The sequence below is a fragment of the Anthonomus grandis genome, unplaced genomic scaffold, assembly GCF_022605725.1.
Source record: "Anthonomus grandis grandis unplaced genomic scaffold, icAntGran1.3 ctg00000934.1, whole genome shotgun sequence".
Lineage (NCBI taxonomy): Eukaryota > Metazoa > Arthropoda > Insecta > Coleoptera > Curculionidae > Anthonomus > Anthonomus grandis.
Genome location: NW_026088631.1, coordinates 757 through 22128, shown reverse-complemented (window position 1 = coordinate 22128; position 21372 = coordinate 757). Strand labels below are relative to the sequence as shown.

Sequence of the window (21372 nt, the reverse complement as noted above, 5' to 3'; positions counted from 1 at the left end):
CGGAGTGGCATTCATGTACTCTATAAGTATATAAGTATTTAGCAATATTTAAAAATTATTAAAATTGATGAGGCACTCTTAATGATCTCATATTATGCACTGAATATTTTCATAAAATAGACCCTGCCCATTATATATTTCCCGGAGTGGCATTCATGTACTCTATAAGTATATAAGTATTTAGCAATACATAAAATTATTAAAATTGATGAGAGCACTCTTAATGATCTCATATTATGCACTGAATATTTTAATAAAAAAAAAATATTGAAAAAATATTGGTATGTAAAATAATTGTAGGGGTGTGTTTAGAAGCATTAAAAAAAAAAAAAAAAAAAAAAAAAATATTATATATTTCCCGGAGTGGCATTCATGTACTCTATAAGTATATAAGTATTTAGCAATACATAAAATTATTAAAATTGATGAGAGCACTCTTAATGATCTCATATTATGCACTGAATATTTTAATAAAAAAAATATTGAAAAAATATTGGTATGTAAAATAATTGTAGGGGTGTGTTTAGAAGCATTAAAAAAAAAAAAAAAAAAAAAAAAAATATTATATATTTCCCGGAGTGGCATTCATGTACTCTATAAGTATATAAGTATTTAGCAATACATAAAATTATTAAAATTGATGAGAGCACTCTTAATGATCTCATATTATGCACTGAATATTTTAATTAAAAAAAATATTGGTATGTAAAATAATTGTAGGGGTGTGTTTAGAAGCATTAAAAAAAAAAAAAAAAAAAAAAAATATTATATATTTCCCGGAGTGGCATTCATGTACTCTATAAGTATATAAGTATTTAGCAATACATAAAATTATTAAAATTGATGAGAGCACTCTTAATGATCTCATATTATGCACTGAATATTTTAATTAAAAAAATATTGGAAAAATATTGGTATGTAAAATAACTGTAGGGGTGTGTTTAGAAGCATTAAAAAAAAAAAAAAAAAAAAAAAAAAAGACAACAGCACGTGGTGTTCCCAAGCGGTCACCCATCCAAGTACTAACCACGCCCGACGCTGCTTGACTTCGGTGATCGGACGAGAACCGGTATATCAGCGTGGTATGGCCGTTGCCCATTATATATTTCCCGGAGTGGCATTCATGTACTCTATAAGTATATAAGTATTTAGCAATACATAAAATTATTAAAATTGATGAGAGCACTCTTAATGATCTCATATTATGCACTGAATATTTTAATAAAAAAAATATTGAAAAAATATTGGTATGTAAAATAACTGTAGGGGTGTGTTTAGAAGCATTAAAAAAAAAAAAAAAAAAAAAAAAAATATTATATATTTCCCAGAGTGGCATTCATGTACTCTATAAGTATATAAGTATTTAGCAATACATAAAATTATTAAAATTGATGAGGCACTCTTAATGATCTCATATTATGCACTGAATATTTTCATAAAATAGACCCTGCCCATTATATATTTCCCGGAGTGGCATTCATGTACTCTATAAGTATATAAGTATTTAGCAATACATAAAATTATTAAAATTGATGAGAGCACTCTTAATGATCTCATATTATGCACTGAATATTTGAATATTTTAATTTTAATAAAAAAAAATATTGGTATATATACTTAAAATTATTAAAATTGATGAGAGCACTCTTAATGATCTCATATTATGCACTGAATATTTTCATAAAATAGACCCTGCCCATTATATATTTCCCGGAGTGGCATTCATGTACTCTATAAGTATATAAGTATTTAGCAATACATAAAATTATTAAAATTGATGAGAGCACTCTTAATGATCTCATATTATGCACTGAATATTTTCATAAAATAGACCCTGCCCATTATATATTTCCCGGAGTGGCATTCATGTACTCTATAAGTATATAAGTATTTAGCAATATTTAAAAATTATTAAAATTGATGAGGCACTCTTAATGATCTCATATTATGCACTGAATATTTTCATAAAATAGACCCTGCCCATTATATATTTCCCGGAGTGGCATTCATGTACTCTATAAGTATATAAGTATTTAGCAATATTTAAAAATTATTAAAATTGATGAGGCACTCTTAATGATCTCATATTATGCACTGAATATTTTAATTAAAAAAATATTGGAAAAATATTGGTATGTAAAATAACTGTAGGGGTGTGTTTAGAAGCATTAAAAAAAAAAAAAAAAAAAAAAAAAAAGACAACAGCACGTGGTGTTCCCAAGCGGTCACCCATCCAAGTACTAACCACGCCCGACGCTGCTTGACTTCGGTGATCGGACGAGAACCGGTATATCAGCGTGGTATGGCCGTTGCCCATTATATATTTCCCGGAGTGGCATTCATGTACTCTATAAGTATATAAGTATTTAGCAATACTTAAAATTATTAAAATTGATGAGAGCACTCTTAATGATCTCATATTATGCACTGAATATTTTAATTAAAAAAATATTGGAAAAATATTGGTATGTAAAATAACTGTAGGGGTGTGTTTAGAAGCATTAAAAAAAAAAAAAAAAAAAAAAAAAATATTATATATTTCCCAGAGTGGCATTCATGTACTCTATAAGTATATAAGTATTTAGCAATACATAAAATTATTAAAATTGATGAGGCACTCTTAATGATCTCATATTATGCACTGAATATTTTCATAAAATAGACCCTGCCCATTATATATTTCCCGGAGTGGCATTCATGTACTCTATAAGTATATAAGTATTTAGCAATATTTAAAAATTATTAAAATTGATGAGGCACTCTTAATGATCTCATATTATGCACTGAATATTTTAATTAAAAAAATATTGGAAAAATATTGGTATGTAAAATAACTGTAGGGGTGTGTTTAGAAGCATTAAAAAAAAAAAAAAAAAAAAAAAAATATTATATATTTCCCAGAGTGGCATTCATGTACTCTATAAGTATATAAGTATTTAGCAATATTTAAAAATTATTAAAATTGATGAGGCACTCTTAATGATCTCATATTATGCACTGAATATTTTCATAAAATAGACCCTGCCCATTATATATTTCCCGGAGTGGCATTCATGTACTCTATAAGTATATAAGTATTTAGCAATATTTAAAAATTATTAAAATTGATGAGGCACTCTTAATGATCTCATATTATGCACTGAATATTTTAATTAAAAAAATATTGGAAAAATATTGGTATGTAAAATAACTGTAGGGGTGTGTTTAGAAGCATTAAAAAAAAAAAAAAAAAAAAAAAAATATTATATATTTCCCAGAGTGGCATTCATGTACTCTATAAGTATATAAGTATTTAGCAATATTTAAAAATTATTAAAATTGATGAGGCACTCTTAATGATCTCATATTATGCACTGAATATTTTCATAAAATAGACCCTGCCCATTATATATTTCCCGGAGTGGCATTCATGTACTCTATAAGTATATAAGTATTTAGCAATATTTAAAAATTATTAAAATTGATGAGGCACTCTTAATGATCTCATATTATGCACTGAATATTTTCATAAAATAGACCCTGCCCATTATATATTTCCCGGAGTGGCATTCATGTACTCTATAAGTATATAAGTATTTAGCAATATTTAAAAATTATTAAAATTGATGAGGCACTCTTAATGATCTCATATTATGCACTGAATATTTTAATTAAAAAAATATTGGAAAAATATTGGTATGTAAAATAACTGTAGGGGTGTGTTTAGAAGCATTAAAAAAAAAAAAAAAAAAAAAAAAAATATTATATATTTCCCGGAGTGGCATTCATGTACTCTATAAGTATATAAGTATTTAGCAATACATAAAATTATTAAAATTGATGAGAGCACTCTTAATGATCTCATATTATGCACTGAATATTTTAATAAAAAAAATATTGAAAAAATATTGGTATGTAAAATAATTGTAGGGGTGTGTTTAGAAGCATTAAAAAAAAAAAAAAAAAAAAAAAAATATTATATATTTCCCGGAGTGGCATTCATGTACTCTATAAGTATATAAGTATTTAGCAATACATAAAATTATTAAAATTGATGAGAGCACTCTTAATGATCTCATATTATGCACTGAATATTTTCATAAAATAGACCCTGCCCATTATATATTTCCCGGAGTGGCATTCATGTACTCTATAAGTATATAAGTATTTAGCAATATTTAAAAATTATTAAAATTGATGAGGCACTCTTAATGATCTCATATTATGCACTGAATATTTTCATAAAATAGACCCTGCCCATTATATATTTCCCGGAGTGGCATTCATGTACTCTATAAGTATATAAGTATTTAGCAATATTTAAAAATTATTAAAATTGATGAGGCACTCTTAATGATCTCATATTATGCACTGAATATTTTAATTAAAAAAATATTGGAAAAATATTGGTATGTAAAATAACTGTAGGGGTGTGTTTAGAAGCATTAAAAAAAAAAAAAAAAAAAAAAAAAAATATTATATATTTCCCGGAGTGGCATTCATGTACTCTATAAGTATATAAGTATTTAGCAATACATAAAATTATTAAAATTGATGAGAGCACTCTTAATGATCTCATATTATGCACTGAATATTTTAATAAAAAAAATATTGAAAAAATATTGGTATGTAAAATAATTGTAGGGGTGTGTTTAGAAGCATTAAAAAAAAAAAAAAAAAAAAAAAAATATTATATATTTCCCGGAGTGGCATTCATGTACTCTATAAGTATATAAGTATTTAGCAATACATAAAATTATTAAAATTGATGAGAGCACTCTTAATGATCTCATATTATGCACTGAATATTTTAATAAAAAAAATATTGAAAAAATATTGGTATGTAAAATAACTGTAGGGGTGTGTTTAGAAGCATTAAAAAAAAAAAAAAAAAAAAAAAAAATATTATATATTTCCCAGAGTGGCATTCATGTACTCTATAAGTATATAAGTATTTAGCAATACATAAAATTATTAAAATTGATGAGGCACTCTTAATGATCTCATATTATGCACTGAATATTTTCATAAAATAGACCCTGCCCATTATATATTTCCCGGAGTGGCATTCATGTACTCTATAAGTATATAAGTATTTAGCAATACATAAAATTATTAAAATTGATGAGAGCACTCTTAATGATCTCATATTATGCACTGAATATTTTAATTAAAAAAAATATTGGTATATATACTTAAAATTATTAAAATTGATGAGAGCACTCTTAATGATCTCATATTATGCACTGAATATTTTAATTAAAAAAAATATTGGTATGTAAAATAATTGTAGGGGTGTGTTTAGAAGCATGGCCGTTGCCCATTATATATTTCCCGGAGTGGCATTCATGTACTCTTGAGTATATAAGTATTTAGCAATACTTAAAATTATTAAAATTGATGAGAGCACTCTTAATGATCTCATATTATGCACTGAATATTTTCATAAAATAGACCCTGCCTATTATATATTTCCCGGAGTGGCATTCATGTACTCTATAAGTATATAAGTATTTAGCAATATTTAAAAATTATTAAAATTGATGAGAGCACTCTTAATGATCTCATATTATGCACTGAATATTTTCATAAAATAGACCCTGCCCATTATATATTTCCCGGAGTGGCATTCATGTACTCTATAAGTATATAAGTATTTAGCAATACATAAAATTATTAAAATTGATGAGAGCACTCTTAATGATCTCATATTATGCACTGAATATTTTCATAAAATAGACCCTGCCTATTATATATTTCCCGGAGTGGCATTCATGTACTCTATAAGTATATAAGTATTTAGCAATATTTAAAAATTATTAAAATTGATGAGAGCACTCTTAATGATCTCATATTATGCACTGAATATTTTCATAAAATAGACCCTGCCCATTATATATTTCCCGGAGTGGCATTCATGTACTCTATAAGTATATAAGTATTTAGCAATATTTAAAAATTATTAAAATTGATGAGGCACTCTTAATGATCTCATATTATGCACTGAATATTTTCATAAAATAGACCCTGCCCATTATATATTTCCCGGAGTGGCATTCATGTACTCTATAAGTATATAAGTATTTAGCAATACATAAAATTATTAAAATTGATGAGAGCACTCTTAATGATCTCATATTATGCACTGAATATTTTAATAAAAAAAAAATATTGAAAAAATATTGGTATGTAAAATAATTGTAGGGGTGTGTTTAGAAGCATTAAAAAAAAAAAAAAAAAAAAAAAAAATATTATATATTTCCCGGAGTGGCATTCATGTACTCTATAAGTATATAAGTATTTAGCAATACATAAAATTATTAAAATTGATGAGAGCACTCTTAATGATCTCATATTATGCACTGAATATTTTAATAAAAAAAATATTGAAAAAATATTGGTATGTAAAATAATTGTAGGGGTGTGTTTAGAAGCATTAAAAAAAAAAAAAAAAAAAAAAAAATATTATATATTTCCCAGAGTGGCATTCATGTACTCTATAAGTATATAAGTATTTAGCAATACATAAAATTATTAAAATTGATGAGGCACTCTTAATGATCTCATATTATGCACTGAATATTTTCATAAAATAGACCCTGCCCATTATATATTTCCCGGAGTGGCATTCATGTACTCTATAAGTATATAAGTATTTAGCAATACATAAAATTATTAAAATTGATGAGAGCACTCTTAATGATCTCATATTATGCACTGAATATTTTAATTAAAAAAAATATTGGTATATATACTTAAAATTATTAAAATTGATGAGAGCACTCTTAATGATCTCATATTATGCACTGAATATTTTAATTAAAAAAAATATTGGTATGTAAAATAATTGTAGGGGTGTGTTTAGAAGCATGGCCGTTGCCCATTATATATTTCCCGGAGTGGCATTCATGTACTCTTGAGTATATAAGTATTTAGCAATACTTAAAATTATTAAAATTGATGAGAGCACTCTTAATGATCTCATATTATGCACTGAATATTTTCATAAAATAGACCCTGCCTATTATATATTTCCCGGAGTGGCATTCATGTACTCTATAAGTATATAAGTATTTAGCAATATTTAAAAATTATTAAAATTGATGAGAGCACTCTTAATGATCTCATATTATGCACTGAATATTTTCATAAAATAGACCCTGCCCATTATATATTTCCCGGAGTGGCATTCATGTACTCTATAAGTATATAAGTATTTAGCAATACATAAAATTATTAAAATTGATGAGAGCACTCTTAATGATCTCATATTATGCACTGAATATTTTCATAAAATAGACCCTGCCTATTATATATTTCCCGGAGTGGCATTCATGTACTCTATAAGTATATAAGTATTTAGCAATATTTAAAAATTATTAAAATTGATGAGAGCACTCTTAATGATCTCATATTATGCACTGAATATTTTCATAAAATAGACCCTGCCCATTATATATTTCCCGGAGTGGCATTCATGTACTCTATAAGTATATAAGTATTTAGCAATATTTAAAAATTATTAAAATTGATGAGGCACTCTTAATGATCTCATATTATGCACTGAATATTTTCATAAAATAGACCCTGCCCATTATATATTTCCCGGAGTGGCATTCATGTACTCTATAAGTATATAAGTATTTAGCAATACATAAAATTATTAAAATTGATGAGAGCACTCTTAATGATCTCATATTATGCACTGAATATTTTAATAAAAAAAAAATATTGAAAAAATATTGGTATGTAAAATAATTGTAGGGGTGTGTTTAGAAGCATTAAAAAAAAAAAAAAAAAAAAAAAAAATATTATATATTTCCCGGAGTGGCATTCATGTACTCTATAAGTATATAAGTATTTAGCAATACATAAAATTATTAAAATTGATGAGAGCACTCTTAATGATCTCATATTATGCACTGAATATTTTAATAAAAAAAATATTGAAAAAATATTGGTATGTAAAATAATTGTAGGGGTGTGTTTAGAAGCATTAAAAAAAAAAAAAAAAAAAAAAAAAATATTATATATTTCCCGGAGTGGCATTCATGTACTCTATAAGTATATAAGTATTTAGCAATACATAAAATTATTAAAATTGATGAGAGCACTCTTAATGATCTCATATTATGCACTGAATATTTTAATTAAAAAAAATATTGGTATGTAAAATAATTGTAGGGGTGTGTTTAGAAGCATTAAAAAAAAAAAAAAAAAAAAAAAATATTATATATTTCCCGGAGTGGCATTCATGTACTCTATAAGTATATAAGTATTTAGCAATACATAAAATTATTAAAATTGATGAGAGCACTCTTAATGATCTCATATTATGCACTGAATATTTTAATTAAAAAAATATTGGAAAAATATTGGTATGTAAAATAACTGTAGGGGTGTGTTTAGAAGCATTAAAAAAAAAAAAAAAAAAAAAAAAAAAAGACAACAGCACGTGGTGTTCCCAAGCGGTCACCCATCCAAGTACTAACCACGCCCGACGCTGCTTGACTTCGGTGATCGGACGAGAACCGGTATATCAGCGTGGTATGGCCGTTGCCCATTATATATTTCCCGGAGTGGCATTCATGTACTCTATAAGTATATAAGTATTTAGCAATACATAAAATTATTAAAATTGATGAGAGCACTCTTAATGATCTCATATTATGCACTGAATATTTTAATAAAAAAAATATTGAAAAAATATTGGTATGTAAAATAACTGTAGGGGTGTGTTTAGAAGCATTAAAAAAAAAAAAAAAAAAAAAAAAAATATTATATATTTCCCAGAGTGGCATTCATGTACTCTATAAGTATATAAGTATTTAGCAATACATAAAATTATTAAAATTGATGAGGCACTCTTAATGATCTCATATTATGCACTGAATATTTTCATAAAATAGACCCTGCCCATTATATATTTCCCGGAGTGGCATTCATGTACTCTATAAGTATATAAGTATTTAGCAATACATAAAATTATTAAAATTGATGAGAGCACTCTTAATGATCTCATATTATGCACTGAATATTTGAATATTTTAATTTTAATAAAAAAAAATATTGGTATATATACTTAAAATTATTAAAATTGATGAGAGCACTCTTAATGATCTCATATTATGCACTGAATATTTTCATAAAATAGACCCTGCCCATTATATATTTCCCGGAGTGGCATTCATGTACTCTATAAGTATATAAGTATTTAGCAATACATAAAATTATTAAAATTGATGAGAGCACTCTTAATGATCTCATATTATGCACTGAATATTTTCATAAAATAGACCCTGCCCATTATATATTTCCCGGAGTGGCATTCATGTACTCTATAAGTATATAAGTATTTAGCAATATTTAAAAATTATTAAAATTGATGAGGCACTCTTAATGATCTCATATTATGCACTGAATATTTTCATAAAATAGACCCTGCCCATTATATATTTCCCGGAGTGGCATTCATGTACTCTATAAGTATATAAGTATTTAGCAATATTTAAAAATTATTAAAATTGATGAGGCACTCTTAATGATCTCATATTATGCACTGAATATTTTAATTAAAAAAATATTGGAAAAATATTGGTATGTAAAATAACTGTAGGGGTGTGTTTAGAAGCATTAAAAAAAAAAAAAAAAAAAAAAAAAAAAGACAACAGCACGTGGTGTTCCCAAGCGGTCACCCATCCAAGTACTAACCACGCCCGACGCTGCTTGACTTCGGTGATCGGACGAGAACCGGTATATCAGCGTGGTATGGCCGTTGCCCATTATATATTTCCCGGAGTGGCATTCATGTACTCTATAAGTATATAAGTATTTAGCAATACTTAAAATTATTAAAATTGATGAGAGCACTCTTAATGATCTCATATTATGCACTGAATATTTTAATTAAAAAAATATTGGAAAAATATTGGTATGTAAAATAACTGTAGGGGTGTGTTTAGAAGCATTAAAAAAAAAAAAAAAAAAAAAAAAAATATTATATATTTCCCAGAGTGGCATTCATGTACTCTATAAGTATATAAGTATTTAGCAATACATAAAATTATTAAAATTGATGAGGCACTCTTAATGATCTCATATTATGCACTGAATATTTTCATAAAATAGACCCTGCCCATTATATATTTCCCGGAGTGGCATTCATGTACTCTATAAGTATATAAGTATTTAGCAATATTTAAAAATTATTAAAATTGATGAGGCACTCTTAATGATCTCATATTATGCACTGAATATTTTAATTAAAAAAATATTGGAAAAATATTGGTATGTAAAATAACTGTAGGGGTGTGTTTAGAAGCATTAAAAAAAAAAAAAAAAAAAAAAAAAATATTATATATTTCCCAGAGTGGCATTCATGTACTCTATAAGTATATAAGTATTTAGCAATATTTAAAAATTATTAAAATTGATGAGGCACTCTTAATGATCTCATATTATGCACTGAATATTTTCATAAAATAGACCCTGCCCATTATATATTTCCCGGAGTGGCATTCATGTACTCTATAAGTATATAAGTATTTAGCAATATTTAAAAATTATTAAAATTGATGAGGCACTCTTAATGATCTCATATTATGCACTGAATATTTTAATTAAAAAAATATTGGAAAAATATTGGTATGTAAAATAACTGTAGGGGTGTGTTTAGAAGCATTAAAAAAAAAAAAAAAAAAAAAAAAAAAGACAACAGCACGTGGTGTTCCCAAGCGGTCACCCATCCAAGTACTAACCACGCCCGACGCTGCTTGACTTCGGTGATCGGACGAGAACCGGTATATCAGCGTGGTATGGCCGTTGCCCATTATATATTTCCCGGAGTGGCATTCATGTACTCTATAAGTATATAAGTATTTAGCAATACATAAAATTATTAAAATTGATGAGAGCACTCTTAATGATCTCATATTATGCACTGAATATTTGAATATTTTAATTTTAATAAAAAAAAATATTGGTATATATACTTAAAATTATTAAAATTGATGAGAGCACTCTTAATGATCTCATATTATGCACTGAATATTTTCATAAAATAGACCCTGCCCATTATATATTTCCCGGAGTGGCATTCATGTACTCTATAAGTATATAAGTATTTAGCAATACATAAAATTATTAAAATTGATGAGAGCACTCTTAATGATCTCATATTATGCACTGAATATTTTCATAAAATAGACCCTGCCCATTATATATTTCCCGGAGTGGCATTCATGTACTCTATAAGTATATAAGTATTTAGCAATATTTAAAAATTATTAAAATTGATGAGGCACTCTTAATGATCTCATATTATGCACTGAATATTTTCATAAAATAGACCCTGCCCATTATATATTTCCCGGAGTGGCATTCATGTACTCTATAAGTATATAAGTATTTAGCAATATTTAAAAATTATTAAAATTGATGAGGCACTCTTAATGATCTCATATTATGCACTGAATATTTTCATAAAATAGACCCTGCCCATTATATATTTCCCGGAGTGGCATTCATGTACTCTATAAGTATATAAGTATTTAGCAATACATAAAATTATTAAAATTGATGAGGCACTCTTAATGATCTCATATTATGCACTGAATATTTTCATAAAATAGACCCTGCCCATTATATATTTCCCGGAGTGGCATTCATGTACTCTATAAGTATATAAGTATTTAGCAATATTTAAAAATTATTAAAATTGATGAGGCACTCTTAATGATCTCATATTATGCACTGAATATTTTCATAAAATAGACCCTGCCCATTATATATTTCCCGGAGTGGCATTCATGTACTCTATAAGTATATAAGTATTTAGCAATATTTAAAAATTATTAAAATTGATGAGGCACTCTTAATGATCTCATATTATGCACTGAATATTTTCATAAAATAGACCCTGCCCATTATATATTTCCCGGAGTGGCATTCATGTACTCTATAAGTATATAAGTATTTAGCAATATTTAAAAATTATTAAAATTGATGAGGCACTCTTAATGATCTCATATTATGCACTGAATATTTTAATTAAAAAAATATTGGAAAAATATTGGTATGTAAAATAACTGTAGGGGTGTGTTTAGAAGCATTAAAAAAAAAAAAAAAAAAAAAAAAAAAAGACAACAGCACGTGGTGTTCCCAAGCGGTCACCCATCCAAGTACTAACCACGCCCGACGCTGCTTGACTTCGGTGATCGGACGAGAACCGGTATATCAGCGTGGTATGGCCGTTGCCCATTATATATTTCCCGGAGTGGCATTCATGTACTCTATAAGTATATAAGTATTTAGCAATACTTAAAATTATTAAAATTGATGAGAGCACTCTTAATGATCTCATATTATGCACTGAATATTTTAATTAAAAAAATATTGGAAAAATATTGGTATGTAAAATAACTGTAGGGGTGTGTTTAGAAGCATTAAAAAAAAAAAAAAAAAAAAAAAAATATTATATATTTCCCAGAGTGGCATTCATGTACTCTATAAGTATATAAGTATTTAGCAATACATAAAATTATTAAAATTGATGAGGCACTCTTAATGATCTCATATTATGCACTGAATATTTTCATAAAATAGACCCTGCCCATTATATATTTCCCGGAGTGGCATTCATGTACTCTATAAGTATATAAGTATTTAGCAATATTTAAAAATTATTAAAATTGATGAGGCACTCTTAATGATCTCATATTATGCACTGAATATTTTAATTAAAAAAATATTGGAAAAATATTGGTATGTAAAATAACTGTAGGGGTGTGTTTAGAAGCATTAAAAAAAAAAAAAAAAAAAAAAAATATTATATATTTCCCAGAGTGGCATTCATGTACTCTATAAGTATATAAGTATTTAGCAATATTTAAAAATTATTAAAATTGATGAGGCACTCTTAATGATCTCATATTATGCACTGAATATTTTCATAAAATAGACCCTGCCCATTATATATTTCCCGGAGTGGCATTCATGTACTCTATAAGTATATAAGTATTTAGCAATATTTAAAAATTATTAAAATTGATGAGGCACTCTTAATGATCTCATATTATGCACTGAATATTTTCATAAAATAGACCCTGCCCATTATATATTTCCCGGAGTGGCATTCATGTACTCTATAAGTATATAAGTATTTAGCAATATTTAAAAATTATTAAAATTGATGAGGCACTCTTAATGATCTCATATTATGCACTGAATATTTTAATTAAAAAAATATTGGAAAAATATTGGTATGTAAAATAACTGTAGGGGTGTGTTTAGAAGCATTAAAAAAAAAAAAAAAAAAAAAAAAATATATTATATATTTCCCGGAGTGGCATTCATGTACTCTATAAGTATATAAGTATTTAGCAATACATAAAATTATTAAAATTGATGAGAGCACTCTTAATGATCTCATATTATGCACTGAATATTTTAATAAAAAAAATATTGAAAAAATATTGGTATGTAAAATAATTGTAGGGGTGTGTTTAGAAGCATTAAAAAAAAAAAAAAAAAAAAAAAATATTATATATTTCCCGGAGTGGCATTCATGTACTCTATAAGTATATAAGTATTTAGCAATACATAAAATTATTAAAATTGATGAGAGCACTCTTAATGATCTCATATTATGCACTGAATATTTTCATAAAATAGACCCTGCCCATTATATATTTCCCGGAGTGGCATTCATGTACTCTATAAGTATATAAGTATTTAGCAATATTTAAAAATTATTAAAATTGATGAGGCACTCTTAATGATCTCATATTATGCACTGAATATTTTCATAAAATAGACCCTGCCCATTATATATTTCCCGGAGTGGCATTCATGTACTCTATAAGTATATAAGTATTTAGCAATATTTAAAAATTATTAAAATTGATGAGGCACTCTTAATGATCTCATATTATGCACTGAATATTTTAATTAAAAAAATATTGGAAAAATATTGGTATGTAAAATAACTGTAGGGGTGTGTTTAGAAGCATTAAAAAAAAAAAAAAAAAAAAAAAAAATATTATATATTTCCCGGAGTGGCATTCATGTACTCTATAAGTATATAAGTATTTAGCAATACATAAAATTATTAAAATTGATGAGAGCACTCTTAATGATCTCATATTATGCACTGAATATTTTAATAAAAAAAATATTGAAAAAATATTGGTATGTAAAATAATTGTAGGGGTGTGTTTAGAAGCATTAAAAAAAAAAAAAAAAAAAAAAAATATTATATATTTCCCGGAGTGGCATTCATGTACTCTATAAGTATATAAGTATTTAGCAATACATAAAATTATTAAAATTGATGAGAGCACTCTTAATGATCTCATATTATGCACTGAATATTTTAATAAAAAAAATATTGAAAAAATATTGGTATGTAAAATAACTGTAGGGGTGTGTTTAGAAGCATTAAAAAAAAAAAAAAAAAAAAAAAATATTATATATTTCCCAGAGTGGCCATTCATGTACTCTATAAGTATATAAGTATTTAGCAATACATAAAATTATTAAAATTGATGAGGCACTCTTAATGATCTCATATTATGCACTGAATATTTTCATAAAATAGACCCTGCCCATTATATATTTCCCGGAGTGGCATTCATGTACTCTATAAGTATATTAAGTATTTAGCAATACATAAAATTATTAAAATTGATGAGAGCACTCTTAATGATCTCATATTATGCACTGAATATTTTAATTAAAAAAATATTGGGTATATATACTTAAAATTATTAAAATTGATGAGAGCACTCTTAATGATCTCATATTATGCACTGAATATTTTAATTAAAAAAAATATTGGTATGTAAAATAATTGTAGGGGTGTGTTTAGAAGCATGGCCGTTGCCCATTATATATTTCCCGGAGTGGCATTCATGTACTCTTGAGTATATAAGTATTTAGCAATACTTAAAATTATTAAAATTGATGAGAGCACTCTTAATGATCTCATATTATGCACTGAATATTTTCATAAAATAGACCCTGCCTATTATATATTTCCCGGAGTGGCATTCATGTACTCTATAAGTATATAAGTATTTAGCAATATTTAAAAATATTAAAATTGATGAGAGCACTCTTAATGATCTCATATTATGCACTGAATATTTTCATAAAATAGACCCTGCCCCATTATATATTTCCCGGAGTGGCATTCATGTACTCTATAAGTATATAAGTATTTAGCAATACATAAAATTATTAAAATTGATGAGAGCACTCTTAATGATCTCATATTATGCACTGAATATTTTCATAAAATAGACCCTCGCCTATTATATATTTCCCGGAGTGGCATTCATGTACTCTATAAAGTATATAAGTATTTAGCAATATTTAAAAATTATTAAAATTGATGAGAGCACTCTTAATGATCTCATATTATGCACTGAATATTTTCATAAAATAGACCCTGCCCATTATATATTTCCCGGAGTGGCATTCATGTACTCTATAAGTATATAAGTATTTAGCAATATTTAAAAATTATTAAAATTGATGAGGCACTCTTAATGATCTCATATTATGCACTGAATATTTTCATAAAATAGACCCTGCCCATTATATATTTCCCGGAGTGGCATTCATGTACTCTATAAGTATATAAGTATTTAGCAATACATAAAATTATTAAAATTGATGAGAGCACTCTTAATGATCTCATATTATGCACTGAATATTTTAATAAAAAAAAAATATTGAAAAAATATTGGTATGTAAAATAATTGTAGGGTGTGTGTGTTAGAAGCATTAAAAAAAAAAAAAAAAAAAAAAAAAAATATATATATTTCCCGGAGTGGCATTCATGTACTCTATAAGTATATAAGTATTTAGCAATACATAAAATTATTAAAATTGATGAGAGCACTCTTAATGATCTCATATTATGCACTGAATATTTTAATAAAAAAAATATTGAAAAAAATATTGGTATGTAAAATAATTGTAGGGGTGTGTTTAGAAGCATTAAAAAAAAAAAAAAAAAAAAAAAATATTATATATTTCCCGGAGTGGCATTCATGTACTCTATAAGTATATAAGTATTTAGCAATACATAAAAATTATTAAAATTGATGAGAGCACTCTTAATGATCTCATATTATGCACTGAATATTTTAATTAAAAAAAATATTGGTATGTAAAATAATTGTAGGGGTGTGTTTAGAAGCATTAAAAAAAAAAAAAAAAAAAAAAAAATATTATATATTTCCGGAGTGGCATTCATGTACTCTATAAGTATATAAGTATTTAGCAATACATAAAATTATTAAAATTGATGAGAGCACTCTTAATGATCTCATATTATGCACTGAATATTTTAATTAAAAAAATATTGGAAAAATATTGGTATGTAAAATAACTGTAGGGGTGTGTTTAGAAGCATTAAAAAAAAAAAAAAAAAAAAAAAAAAAGACAACAGCACGTGGTGTTCCCAAGCGGTCACCCATCCAAGTACTAACCACGCCCGACGCTGCTTGACTTCGGTGATCGGACGAGAACGGTATATCAGCGTGGTATGGCCGTTGCCCATTATATATTTCCCCGGAGTGGCATTCATGTACTCTATAAGTATATAAGTATTTAGCAATACATAAAATTATTAAAATTGATGAGAGCACTCTTAATGATCTCATATTATGCACTGAATATTTAATAAAAAAAATATTGAAAAAATATTGGTATGTAAAATAACTGTAGGGGTGTGTTTAGAAGCATTAAAAAAAAAAAAAAAAAAAAAAAAATATTATATATTTCCCAGAGTGGCATTCATGTACTCTATAAGTCTATAAGTATTTAGCAATACATAAAATATTTAAATTGATGAGGCACTCTTAATGATCTCATATTATGCACTGAATATTTTCATAAAATAGACCTGCCCATTATATATTTCCCGGAGTGGCATTCATGTACTCTATAAGTATATAAGTATTTAGCAATACATAAAATTATTAAAATTGATGAGAGCACTCTTAATGATCTCATATTATGCACTGAATATTTGAATATTTTAATTTTAATAAAAAAAAATATTGGTATATATACTTAAAATTATTAAAATTGATGAGAGCACTCTTAATGATCTCATATTATGCACTGAATATTTTCATAAAATAGACCCTGCCCCATTATATATTTCCCGGAGTGGCATTCATGTACTCTATAAGTATATAAGTATTTAGCAATACATAAAATTATTAAAATTGATGAGAGCACTCTTAATGATCTCCATATTATGCACTGAATATTTTTCATAAAATAGACCCTGCCCATTATATATTTCCCGGGAGTGGCATTCATGTACTCTATAAGTATATAAGTATTTAGCAATATTTAAAAATTATTAAATTGATGAGGCACTCTTAATGATCTCATATTATGCACTGAATATTTTCATAAAATAGACCCTGCCCATTATATATTTCCCGGAGTGGCATTCATGTACTCTATAAGTATATAAGTATTTAGCAATATTTAAAAATTATTAAAATTGATGAGGCACTCTTAATGATCTCATATTATGCACTGAATATTTTAATTAAAAAAATATTGGAAAAATATTGGTATGTAAAATAACTGTAGGGGTGTGTTTAGAAGCCATTAAAAAAAAAAAAAAAAAAAAAAAAATATTATATATTTCCCAGAGTGGCATTCATGTACTCTATAAGTATATAAGTATTTAGCAATACATAAAATTATTAAAATTGATGAGGCACTCTTAATGATCCTCATATTATGCACTGAATATTTTCATAAAATAGACCCTGCCCATTATATATTCCCGGAGTGGCATTCATGTACTCCTATAAGTATATAAGTATTTAGCAATACATAAAATTATTAAAATTGATGAGAGCACTCTTAATGATCTCATATTATGCACTGAATATTTGAATATTTTAATTTTAATAAAAAAAAAATATTGGTATATATACTTAAAATTATTAAAATTGATGAGAGCACTCTTAATGATCCTCATATTATGCACTGAATATTTTCATAAAATAGACCCTGCCCATTATATATTTCCCGGAGTGGCATTCATGTACTCTATAAGTATATAAGTATTTAGCAATACATAAATATATTAAAATTGATGAGAGCACTCTTAATGATCTCATATTATGCACTGAATATTTTCATAAAATAGACCCTGCCCATTATATATTTCCCGGAGTGGCATTCATGTACTCTATAAGTATATAAGTATTTAGCAATATTTAAAAATTATTAAAATTGATGAGGCACTCTTAATGATCTCATATTATGCACTGAATATTTTCATAAAATAGACCCTGCCCATTATATATTTCCCGGAGTGGCATTCATGTACTCTATAAGTATATAAGTATTTAGCAATATTTAAAAATTATTAAAATTGATGAGGCACTCTTAATGATCTCATATTATGCACTGAATATTTTAATTAAAAAAATATTGGAAAAATATTGGTATGTAAAATAACTGTAGGGGTGTGTTTAGAAGCATTAAAAAAAAAAAAAAAAAAAAAAAAAAGACAACAGCACGTGGTGTTCCCAAGCGGTCACCCATCCAAGTACTAACCACGCCCGACGCTGCTTGACTTCGGTGATCGGACGAGAACCGGTATATCAGCGTGGTATGGCCGTTGCCCATTATATATTTCCCGGAGTGGCATTCATGTACTCTATAAGTATATAAGTATTTAGCAATACTTAAAATTATTAAAATTGATGAGAGCACTCTTAATGATCTCATATTATGCACTGAATATTTTTAATTAAAAAAATATGGAAAAATATTGGTATGTAAAATAACTGTAGGGGTGTGTTTAGAAGCATTAAAAAAAAAAAAAAAAAAAAAAAATATTATATATTTCCCAGAGTGGCATTCATGTACTCTATAAGTATATAAGTATTTAGCAATACATAAATTATTAAAATTGATGAGGCACTCTTATGAATCTCATATTATGCACTGAATATTTTCATAAATAGACCCTGCCCATTATATATTTCCCCGGAGTGGCATTCATGTACTCTATAAGTATATAAGTATTTAGCAATATTTAAAAATTATTAAAATTGATGAGGCACTCTTAATGATCTCATATTATGCACTGAATATTTTAATTAAAAAAATATTGGAAAAATATTGGTATGTAAAATAACTGTAGGGGTGTGTTTAGAAGCATTAAAAAAAAAAAAAAAAAAAAAAAAATATTATATATTTCCCAGAGTGGCATTCATGTACTCTATAAGTATATAAGTATTTAGCAATATTTAAAAATTATTAAAATTGATGAGGCACTCTTAATGATCTCATATTATGCACTGAATATTTTCATAAAATAGACCCTGCCCATTATATATTTCCCGGAGTGGCATTCATGTACTCTATAAGTATATAAGTATTTAGCAATATTTAAAAATTATTAAAATTGATGAGGCACTCTTAATGATCTCATATTATGCACTGAATATTTTAATTAAAAAAATATTGGAAAAATATTGGTATGTAAAATAACTGTAGGGGTGTGTTTAGAAGCATTAAAAAAAAAAAAAAAAAAAAAAAAAAAAGACAACAGCACGTGGTGTTCCCAAGCGGTCACCCATCCAAGTACTAACCACGCCCGACGCTGCTTGACTTCGGTGATCGGACGAGAACCGGTATATCAGCGTGGTATGGCCGGTTGCTGCATTATATATTTCCCGGAGTGGCATTCATGTACTCTATAAGTATATAAGTATTTAGCAATACATAAAATTATTAAAATTGATGAGAGCACTCTTAATGATTCTCATATTATGCACTGAATATTTGAATATTTTAATTTTAATAAAAAAAATATTGGTATATATACTTAAAAATTATTAAAATTGATGAGAGCACTCTTAATGATCTCATATTATGCACTGAATATTTTCATAAAATAGACCCTGCCCATTATATATTTCCCGGAGTGGCATTCATGTACTCTATAAGTATTAAAGTATTTAGCAATAATAAAATTATTAAAATTGATGAGAGCACTCTTAATGATCTCATATTATGCACTGAATATTTCATAAAATAGACCCTGCCCATTATATATTTCCCGGAGTGGCATTCATGTACTCTATAAGTATATAAGTATTTAGCAATATTAAAAATTATTAAAATTGATGAGGCACTCTAATGATCTCATATTATGCACTGAATATTTCATAAAATAGACCCTGCCCATTATATCATTTCCCGGACGTGGCATTCATGTACTCTATAAGTATATAAGTATTAGCAATATTTAAAAATTATTAAAATTGATGAGGCACTCTTAATGATCTCATATTATGCACTGAATATTTTCATAAAATAGACCCTGCCCATTATATATTTCCCGGAGTGGCATTCATGTACTCTATAAGTATATAAGTATTTAGCAATACATAAAATTATTAAAATTGATGAGAGCACTCTTAATGATCTCATATTATGCACTGAATATTTTCATAAAATAGACCCTGCCCATTATATAATTTTCCCGGAGTGGCATTCATGTACTCTATAAGTATATAAGTATTTAGCAATATTTAAAAATTATTAAAATTGATGAGGCACTCTTAATGATCTCATATTATGCACTGAATATTTCATAAAATAGACCCTGCCCATTATATATTTCCCGGAGTGGCATTCATGTACTCTATAAGTATATAAGTATTTAGCACATATTTAAAAATTATTAAAATTGATGAGGCACTCTTAATGATCTCATATTATGCACTGAATATTTTCATAAAATAGACCCTGCCCATTATATATTTCCCGGAGTGGCATTCATGTACTCTATAAGTATATAAGTATTTAGCAATATTTAAAAATTATTAAATTGATGAGGCACTCTTAATGATCTCATATTATGCACTGAATATTTTCATAAAATAGACCCTGCCCATTATATATTTCCCGGAGTGGCATTCATGTACTCTATAAGTATATAAGTATTTAGCAATACATAAAATTATTAAAATTGATGAGAGCACTCTTAATGATCTCATATTATGCACTGAATATTTTAATTAAAAAAAAATATTGGTATATATACTTAAAATTATTAAAATTGATGAGAGCACCTCTTAATGATCTCATATTATGCACTGAATATTTTCATAAAATAGACCCTGCCCATTATATATTTTCCCGGAGTGGCATTCATGTACTCTATAAGTATATAACGTATTTAGCAATACATAAAATTATTAAAATTGATGAGAGCACTCTTAAATGATCTCATATTATGCACTGAATATTTCATAAAATAGACCCTGCCCATTATATATTTCCCGGAGTGGCATTCATGTACTCTATAAGTATATAAGTATTTAGCAATATTTA

The 21372-nt window shown here is 26.7% G+C and overlaps 7 non-coding genes and 2 pseudogenes across 7 annotated transcripts; all 9 read right to left on the bottom strand.

Moving 5' to 3' along the window:
* Positions 1–978: 978 nt before the first annotated feature.
* On the bottom strand, positions 979–1096 carry LOC126749931 (5S ribosomal RNA). Its single transcript, XR_007665479.1, has one exon. It is a non-coding gene; the product is annotated as a 5S ribosomal RNA (ribosomal RNA).
* Positions 1097–2196: 1100 nt separating this feature from the next.
* Positions 2197–2314, bottom strand: LOC126749930 (5S ribosomal RNA). The gene has a single exon (XR_007665478.1). It is a non-coding gene; the product is annotated as a 5S ribosomal RNA (ribosomal RNA).
* Positions 2315–8422: 6108 nt separating this feature from the next.
* LOC126749938 (5S ribosomal RNA) lies at positions 8423–8540 on the bottom strand. Its single transcript, XR_007665483.1, has one exon. It is a non-coding gene; the product is annotated as a 5S ribosomal RNA (ribosomal RNA).
* Positions 8541–9641: 1101 nt separating this feature from the next.
* LOC126749936 (5S ribosomal RNA) lies at positions 9642–9759 on the bottom strand. The gene has a single exon (XR_007665482.1). It is a non-coding gene; the product is annotated as a 5S ribosomal RNA (ribosomal RNA).
* Positions 9760–10687: 928 nt separating this feature from the next.
* LOC126749935 (5S ribosomal RNA) lies at positions 10688–10805 on the bottom strand. The gene has a single exon (XR_007665481.1). It is a non-coding gene; the product is annotated as a 5S ribosomal RNA (ribosomal RNA).
* Positions 10806–12117: 1312 nt separating this feature from the next.
* On the bottom strand, positions 12118–12235 carry LOC126749934 (5S ribosomal RNA). Its single transcript, XR_007665480.1, has one exon. It is a non-coding gene; the product is annotated as a 5S ribosomal RNA (ribosomal RNA).
* Positions 12236–16426: 4191 nt separating this feature from the next.
* Positions 16427–16543, bottom strand: LOC126749933 (5S ribosomal RNA; annotated as a pseudogene).
* Positions 16544–18530: 1987 nt separating this feature from the next.
* Positions 18531–18648, bottom strand: LOC126749929 (5S ribosomal RNA). The gene has a single exon (XR_007665477.1). It is a non-coding gene; the product is annotated as a 5S ribosomal RNA (ribosomal RNA).
* Positions 18649–19573: 925 nt separating this feature from the next.
* On the bottom strand, positions 19574–19691 carry LOC126749932 (5S ribosomal RNA; annotated as a pseudogene).
* Between the last annotated feature and the right edge of the window lie 1681 nt (positions 19692–21372).